The sequence below is a fragment of the Haemaphysalis longicornis genome, unplaced genomic scaffold, assembly GCF_048455015.1.
Source record: "Haemaphysalis longicornis isolate Haplotype H1 unplaced genomic scaffold, Haemaphysalis longicornis Haplotype H1 scaffold_2, whole genome shotgun sequence".
Classification (NCBI taxonomy): domain Eukaryota; kingdom Metazoa; phylum Arthropoda; class Arachnida; order Ixodida; family Ixodidae; genus Haemaphysalis; species Haemaphysalis longicornis.
The window spans coordinates 249,955,986-249,963,973 of record NW_027526295.1 but is presented as its reverse complement, the minus strand read 5'-3'; the positions used below and the strand labels follow the sequence as shown (position 1 = coordinate 249,963,973).

Below are 7,988 nucleotides of genomic sequence, written 5' to 3'. Positions count from 1 at the left end.
AAAAGCAAAGCTGCGAACCACCCCAATCTTATTATCGTTCCTTAATGAGTATTAGACGAGTGCGGATTCCTGGGCGAATTGGTGTTTCCTATAATGCTTTAGACTTCCAGCTAAAATTTGGTTTATTCATATATCTTTATTAAACCTATTTAATAAATGTTGCGTGAACAGCTTCACAAACATGGCCAAATATACAGATTCTTTACCTCAATATTTGCACGGATTTATGCAATGTATTTCGAATTATTTGGATACTGCCATTGAACAATTTCAGACGAATTCGAGTTTTAGCTACATTTATAAGATGCTTCTCAGAGGTGCACTTTCCCAGTACAGCGTTATTGTCATGGTTCTCCCCAGAAAAAACGCAGAATGTGGGAAAGTAGAAAGAACATTTGTTACAAATTCACTGTTTCATACAAAGCAGTGTTTATGGCTATGTTCCCTACATTCTCCGTTTCACTCAGTCTAATATTACACTTGGAATTCACTCGTCTTTGCGAATCCATCTTTACTCCTCTTTACAGGTTCCTCTTTACAGTTCCACCTGAGTTGTGATTCCCACGCCACGTTATCGTTTTTTATGAAGCACTAACAAGTTTCTAGGCCGATTTCAATCTGTCTTTTGGACAAACTTTAAATGGGATATATAATTTCCTGCATGTAAAAAGGCACTTGTAAAAATTCAGAGATAAGCTTCGCAATTTATGTAGTTCACAAGGCACAAAATCAGGGCACGCTGAAGATTTCTCGAGGTCATCCGAATAACTTGTTCCCTGCTGCCGCAGATGGAGGTATATATGTGAGGGGCCGTCACTTGGATTTCCCCACCTTGAAGAGCCATCTAGAGAAAATTTCAGAAAAAGAACAAAATCCAGTGCAACCATAAGCCCCTCACACCAAACCACAGGCATGTGAAGTACGAAAAATATATTACACGATAATGAAGACGGAGACCAGAGAATGAAATGAAAGGCCACACCAGAGAAGGAGTGATTTACGGCCTTTCAAATAATTTCACATCATTTCAGTAATCGTTACACAGAGTAATTTGGCCGCATTGTTCAGAACACGAAGCCACTATAGCCATACCGGCCAACCTTCCCGATTTTTAATCGTGCCGTGTTCCAGTTTATCCCCGAAACGTTTGTGCATGCTCACCCAGAACAGGCAGAAACTTTGGGCTACGAGGTAAACTGACATACATTTGCAAAAGAGAAAGCAAAAACATTTCCGCGCCTTCATGTGGAATCACTAGTACACGCAACAGAGCGAACGTCGCACTATACCCAGGAAACGTGCTTTCACGATGCTGACGCCGTCTGCGTCACATTTTTGGCTGTACTTAAACATCTGCCTCCCCCCCCCCCCCCTTGTACTGGCAGTTTCATTTTGAACAAGGATCCCACGTGGAAGCCGAAACGTTTTTCATTTCAGTAAAGTGTTCTTATCGGTGGTTTCTTCCTCGGCTATCAGTAAAAAGGAATCGCCAACTTACATTTTTTCTTCGTCCAGATGTGTTGTGGGAGAGGATACATCTAGAACTTGCACCAATCTTCAAGTGGCATTCCCAGGAGGTCTGTACCTGTAATGACTGGAAGAGTTATTTGGGTTAAAATGTATTAGGCTTTAGAGCTGGGCAGTTGGTATACATTCATAATGAAAGAAGAAGACGAAGAAAAGAACATCGCACAAGCACTCACAACTGGAGCTTTCTTAAAGAGCTCTTTTCGAAAAGAGTTCTTGTTGGTTCTGGAAAACCACGCATCTTATAGAATAGCTAGAGTTGCTGAAAAACTACAAAGCTCCATGCTGAGGAAATCGTTATGTGAATTCATAACGTTCATGTAGTAACGGACTGATAGAGTCACTAAACATGAGGCAAAATATGATACGAAATATAACATCATAACACTTGAAGAAAGGCCTCGCATTTTTACAAGTGAATCATACTTTTGTCTGTGCAGGCCTGGGTGCCATCTTTACAAAGAATATTTGAATGAATGTGTTTTAGTTATTGCATTTTCATACCGTTGTTTCCACTGAAATCAGACTTCATTTCAACTTGTGTCATACGCAGGGGAGTCCTGGTTGTCAGCTCAAGGAACACTGACTGCCAGAAAAACAGTAGTGCTGATAAGTCATAGCATAGGTAGCCAGATGCAACCACACTTTTCGAACAGCCAGGAACCAATGAGGGTGCAGCACCCATTTTTACACCTGCACCTGTCTCTGTGTAATTCGCCACAATTTCTGTATCATCAAAAAACAACAACAATCAAGCAGCCTGCATGCTGGCTCATACATACCACCATTCTGTATAGTCGCTTTACTGCACTACACTAGGATCACGCGAGACAACCATTTGCCCTGCAATACCGCGCGAATAAATAAACGACTGATTTGTGCGAATGAGAATAATAAACCCACTTAACATGGTGAAAATGGCCCGCTATATCAAAATGACTAACACCAAATTTACCCACTCATAGAAAAGAATGACAAAAATGAAGAGTGTTGTACATATGAAAACTTTTTATTGTGCGGTAGGGCAAACTTTCACAAAAAAAGAGAGGCTTGTGCTTGACAAAAGTGAGTTTAGAAATTTCGGGCAGCATTTAGTGTACTACTTTTCTGCAGCACACACCTTGTGTTTATCCGGATATATTACTACAAGACCAATAAACTAGACACCATTCCGAATATATGCAGCGAAAAAAATGAACATTTCCCGACGGCTGAAACAAAATGATAATACCCAGAGAATAGCGCGATAATATAAGACGTTAATGGGAAAAAATTCAATTATTCAAAGAGAGCTACCTGACAATTACATGGGCCAATAACTCGTCAAGTGCGCCCGATGCAGCCAACAGCGTAAACAAAACGCTCAACACATGACGAAGGCGCGCAAAAAGAGCAGAAAGCAGGTCACGAGCGCCGTTATCTGTTATAATGTACGCGCTTTCCCGATCGTCCGCTCTAGTCTGATGCAACGAACGCAAGCCCGTGATTTCATTCAATTGCCGTCGCGGACAATAGAAAACATACAGCGAAGCAACCAGTCAGGTAACTAAAATGCCTCTCGAATGCTGCAATTTCAAACTGAAAAGCCCCCAGCGAAAAGATACATCCAATGAAAACACGGAAACCGTTACATACTCACCGAGTTCGCTTTCACTGGCGCCGGGGCATTGGTACAACATGCGAAGTTGATGCTCGTCGCAGAAGAACGGGCCGTGTAGCGCTGCCAGTCACAAATGGGCTCGCCGCAGCCTCCGCGACTCACGCCGACAAATAAGTCTTGTAACAGCAATCCTCGCTTCATCGTAGGGGTATCACAGCGGTAAAAAGGCTCGAGTGGCGCGAAAACGCGGCCACCGGGCTTGCGGGCGCCGCCATTTCTCTATATCCCGTCATGCAACGGAGAAATCAACGGCCGCCTGGAGAGAAGGCGCGACGAGCATCTCTTATAGGTTACAGGGCGTTTTATAGGTTACAACGTAAAGGTTACATGTGAGATTTTGTTAATGTAACCTATAAATCATTAATGTAACCTATAAACCGCTTTTAACTTCACGCTTGTAACCCTTAGAATGAACTGGGATAAAGAAAACATCAAAATGGATGCATTGTAACCTTTATTTTATAGGTTACTTCTGTTTAGAAGTTACATTATGGGTTACAAGGATTAGAGTGTAGGGAAGACATTGAGTCGTGAATGCTTCTACTAGTGGCACTTTCAAAGGATATGCAGCTTTGTTCGCAGGCGACGTACCAGGCATACAGGCAGACCGGCGACGGCCGGAAAAATTTCGGGGGGGGCTGAAGCCCGGTCAGCCCCCCCCCTGGCTACGCCACTGATCACTACCCCCCCCCCCCCCCCCCCCCGGAACGAATTTTCACCTTTTTAGTCGGGCCCCGCTACCCGCCGCTGTAGCGTTAGCGGACGGTACCCGGTATGCTAAAACTCTCTACAAAAAAAATGTACCCATGAGCCTCTGCGATTTTTACCGGTCACCTATGGGCTCCATCGCCGCCGCTGGCATGGGTCACCGACGTCGAACGCGCAGGCGCTCGGCAAGCTTCTGCGTGTCGTAACTTATTTGAGGAGGCCGGGCTTTACCGCAATACCGCAATAACTTCCCCTCAGTACACCAAAATACTTGTAGCACGCGCGCACAGGGTGGCGGCACGCTGAATCTTAACACCGCCGAAGGAAAGACCTCGCCGCGGAAGGTAAGGCGAATTATGGCATTTTTCATCACCATAACTTGCCGCGGAAGGTCGGGCCATTCTCCCTTGCCATTTTCACATCCATTAGCAGTACTTTTGCATGAAAGGGAGGGTCACGATGTAAGAAAGGGGTGAGGGGGGGAAGGGAAATGAACAAATGCTGGTAGTTTCTAAAGGCTCAGTTCGTTGAATAAATGGGCCAGTTCTCGGTATCTGCAGTTGATGGGCCAGTTTTTCGTGTAAGCAGTAGAGTTGGCAGTACCAGAAAATTGTTCATTTGAACTCTGGTCATATTAGCGGGGCACGTGCGTGTGTGTGTGTGACTGAAATTGAATCAAAAACTGGGACCGAACCGTTATTTTTTCCGAGATTGAGCACAGGCTTGAACCGTTCCTTTTTGAGCATGCTGAACTGAAACTGAACCTAAAAAGCAATATTAGTTATGTTTCCCACTTAATGAAACTGTTCAACCATCTGTTGTTAATAGTGCGTGGTCATTGCCATTCGGTTCTTCTTTCTTTCTAATATCATCCACTTTGTGATCTCCCACACACTTTCCTACTTCAGGTCAATCACAACAATATCAGCGATATGTTCGTGGTCACAACATAGGGATGTTTGCCAATATATATTGCAATGGTGTTTTGCTGCTGGATGTCCAACCAGGGTACAAAGCTGAGCAATATAAATCTCATGCTCTCAGCAGCTGGACGGAAAAATAAAACATCGACTTTTCCCTTCCTCGCTGCGACTGTACCGGGGAAATCAGGTCACAAAATGTCTGTACTTCAAAACGGGGAAGGGCCAAACTCTCAAAGTGCCTACTTGCCTACTTGTTGCAATCTATAGTTCACTTCAAAAGGTCGCATACGTAGAAATTGCAAACACTTGACAAGTGAACCCGCAGGGCTTTCTCAATGGCTAAGGTGTTGCCTGCCAACGACAAGGACATGGGTTTAATTGCTGCCCTCAGCGGACATTCTTCGGGTGGACGTGACAAATGAAAACATCTTTGTGTCGAGATTTAGCCTTATGTTAAGCTCCTTAGGTGATCTCACTTATTCTGAACCCTGCAATACATATACGGAACACTTAAGTGCACCAAATTCACCAATATTTTTTGTGTGTGGTCCCAGGGGAAAGAAAGAAAGAAAGAAAAAGCTGTGCATGTAGTTTTCAATTTTTTTCACCTAAAGTCCATGCACAAATTATTTCTGCTCTTTTTTGCTGCCTTAAGCCATCGAGTAAACTTGAAACCAATATGTAAATTTTGTACTAAGGATCCCTTTCTTTATCATGCCTTTCACACAAACGTGTCATCAAACTCATCACAGCAACAGAACAAGTCATCCCTGCTTGGTATGATTGTCGGGACATGTACAGCAGACAAGTTCATGCTGTTTTAATGACGCTGAATAATGGTAATAAATATGCACAGATAACTGTACGCATATGGTACACACTTCCTTCTTATACAAGAAACTGCATCCCCCAATCTTGCTGTCACTACATATTTCGTCTTCGAAGAAAAAACAAAGCTAAAGTAGATGACACATGAAGAAAGGCAGGCCGGCCTGGAACCATCCCTCTTGCCTAGCGCTCATCCTTTTCTGCCTTTCCTGCTGTTTTATTTGCTTCAGCACTGCTTTGATTTTGGCAATGGATTTTTAATGACTCGCCCATCTCACCACTCTGCTGGCACTGTGACGTGTTCCACTGTGGGTGCACTGCTGTCGACAAATTAAGGAGCTTCTCCCCAAAAGAGTTCCATCTTCTGCTTCGAGTGCCAAATTACCTTTATAGTTTGTAATTGCATAATCTGTAATTAGATTCCCGACTGCAGCAAAAGGCACGATGGCAGGGGTCAGGCAGAATGAAGACTTATATAAAGTTACGCGGGCATCAGTCATAGCTATTTTGAAATGCCTTATCAGAGCATTACCGCAGTGAGTCAGTGGCTCACTGCAGCCTACTTCAATCAAAATTTTGGTTTTGGTTTTGGCCCTGCAGCACACGACTGTGAACAAATTATCCTGGGCAACCAAACAATGAGATCTATAGGTAGCTAAGCATTCATGCAGCTGCTGGAAGATTTTTTCTCCCACAACTGATAAAATAGTACAACGCTAGTATTTAAACATGGCTTCTGCTAACGTACGGCGGTGACAAGCTGGTATGCAGGTTTAATTTTAATGCTTTAGTGTCCAGCATTATGGGCTATTTTGTACAGGAGATTACGATTTAAACAAAAGGAAACAAAAAAATATAAAGTGATCAGTAGCGGGCTGTACTTGAGAGGTAGCTAGAGTAAATGGTGGCCCATTGGTTAGATACACTTTAAATGAAGACTGATTGGCTTTGGATATTTGCTTTGAGACAAATTTGGTGACGCAAAAATGGTACAGTTCAGTAGACTTCCTGAGCTGTAGAAGTTGACAAGCGATTTTATGCACTTGGTGTGTGTTGTTAAACAATGCATTAAAACTTTAAAATGCATTCTGAACTCTCCAGGTTCACGTGCAAGACAGCACTGTTTCACGAAAATCAGCGGGGTTCACACTACATTTGCATCAACCACAATTTGCGTACCAAGCATTCTGATGTAGCCGAGCACTCTAGATGGGCTCTTTCTACTCTACATTCATGTGGTTTAATTAGAGCTTGGCGGCCTCATGTGAAAGAAGCCAGGCCTACAGTAGCCGCATTCATACTGCAACATAATGCGGGTCATTCCTTGATGTACGCTACGGGAAAATAAACTCCCCGAAAAAGCTGCTAGTCACCAGCGGTGTGAGTGCCCTGCTTGTACGTGAGTGTGTGTGCATGTGTACGTCTCCATGTGACTATGAGCTTTATTGGAAAGATTTTTTGTAAATTTTTGTAAATTTTTCACGGCATAACGATGCAGGCAGCAGTCCCTCGTGGTAGATGTATAAAACAGCTCGATACCACGGGTGTCAAAGTCCCCACAGACCCTTGTGGGAGCTATTGCTTTGCTGAATCCTCTTAAATGCTTGGCGTGGGGTGTTAAAGCGACCATGAAGACAAAATGCAACACTTGTTACTTAAAAGAGCTGTCATTTCACAACTTGGTTAACTCCATTCTAGCCTTGTGGATTTATACCTAAAAAAAAGATGAGGAACATCGAAAAAAGTCCAATTTTTATGCTACACATTGTCAGCAGTGATGTAGTAGAGGGGAATAATAAAATTAAAGCCGTTTTACTCAACGTGAAAGCTGGCGGAAGTGCAGAGCAGTAATTCACCGTAATGGGCTGTAGCACCACTATCTGCTCGCTGCTGCCACCCAGTGCAATTCAAATTTCCCACCTCCGCAGTGCTCGCGCGCCCCCTGCCTGAAAAAAGGCATGAAGACAAAACACAAATTTGGTTCATTCAAAATATTGCTTCGTTAATATCATACTGACGGCACTTTTAACGTAGAATTCTCTCAAATAAGCTGTATAAATCGAAAAAAAGGGAAAGGCCATGCGACCCACTCGCTCATTTCCCACAACGGAACCTATGATGTCATACCAGCCAGCTCTGCAATTGGTGGAGGCCGGAAAAAGCAAACGCAAATTAGGCAGAGCTTATAAGCTTGCCGAACGAGCTATTTGCGCTTAAATTTAGGCCACATTCTTTTTAAAGCAGTAAGAATGGTGGGACCAAGAGTGGAAGTTATGAAAGCCCCCGTAAGTATAGAAGTACCGATGCATACTGCCGTTGGTACTGCGCGAACTATGCTTGGT

At 43.5% G+C, this 7,988-nt stretch overlaps 1 long non-coding RNA gene across 1 annotated transcript; it reads right to left on the bottom strand.

Moving 5' to 3' along the window:
* Positions 1 to 404: 404 nt before the first annotated feature.
* LOC144167734 (uncharacterized) lies at positions 405 to 3,393 on the bottom strand. Its single transcript, XR_013322104.1, has 3 exons — positions 3,167 to 3,393; positions 1,499 to 1,594; positions 405 to 844 (listed from the first exon to the last, which is right to left on the bottom strand). It is a non-coding gene; the product is annotated as an uncharacterized LOC144167734 (long non-coding RNA).
* Between the last annotated feature and the right edge of the window lie 4,595 nt (positions 3,394 to 7,988).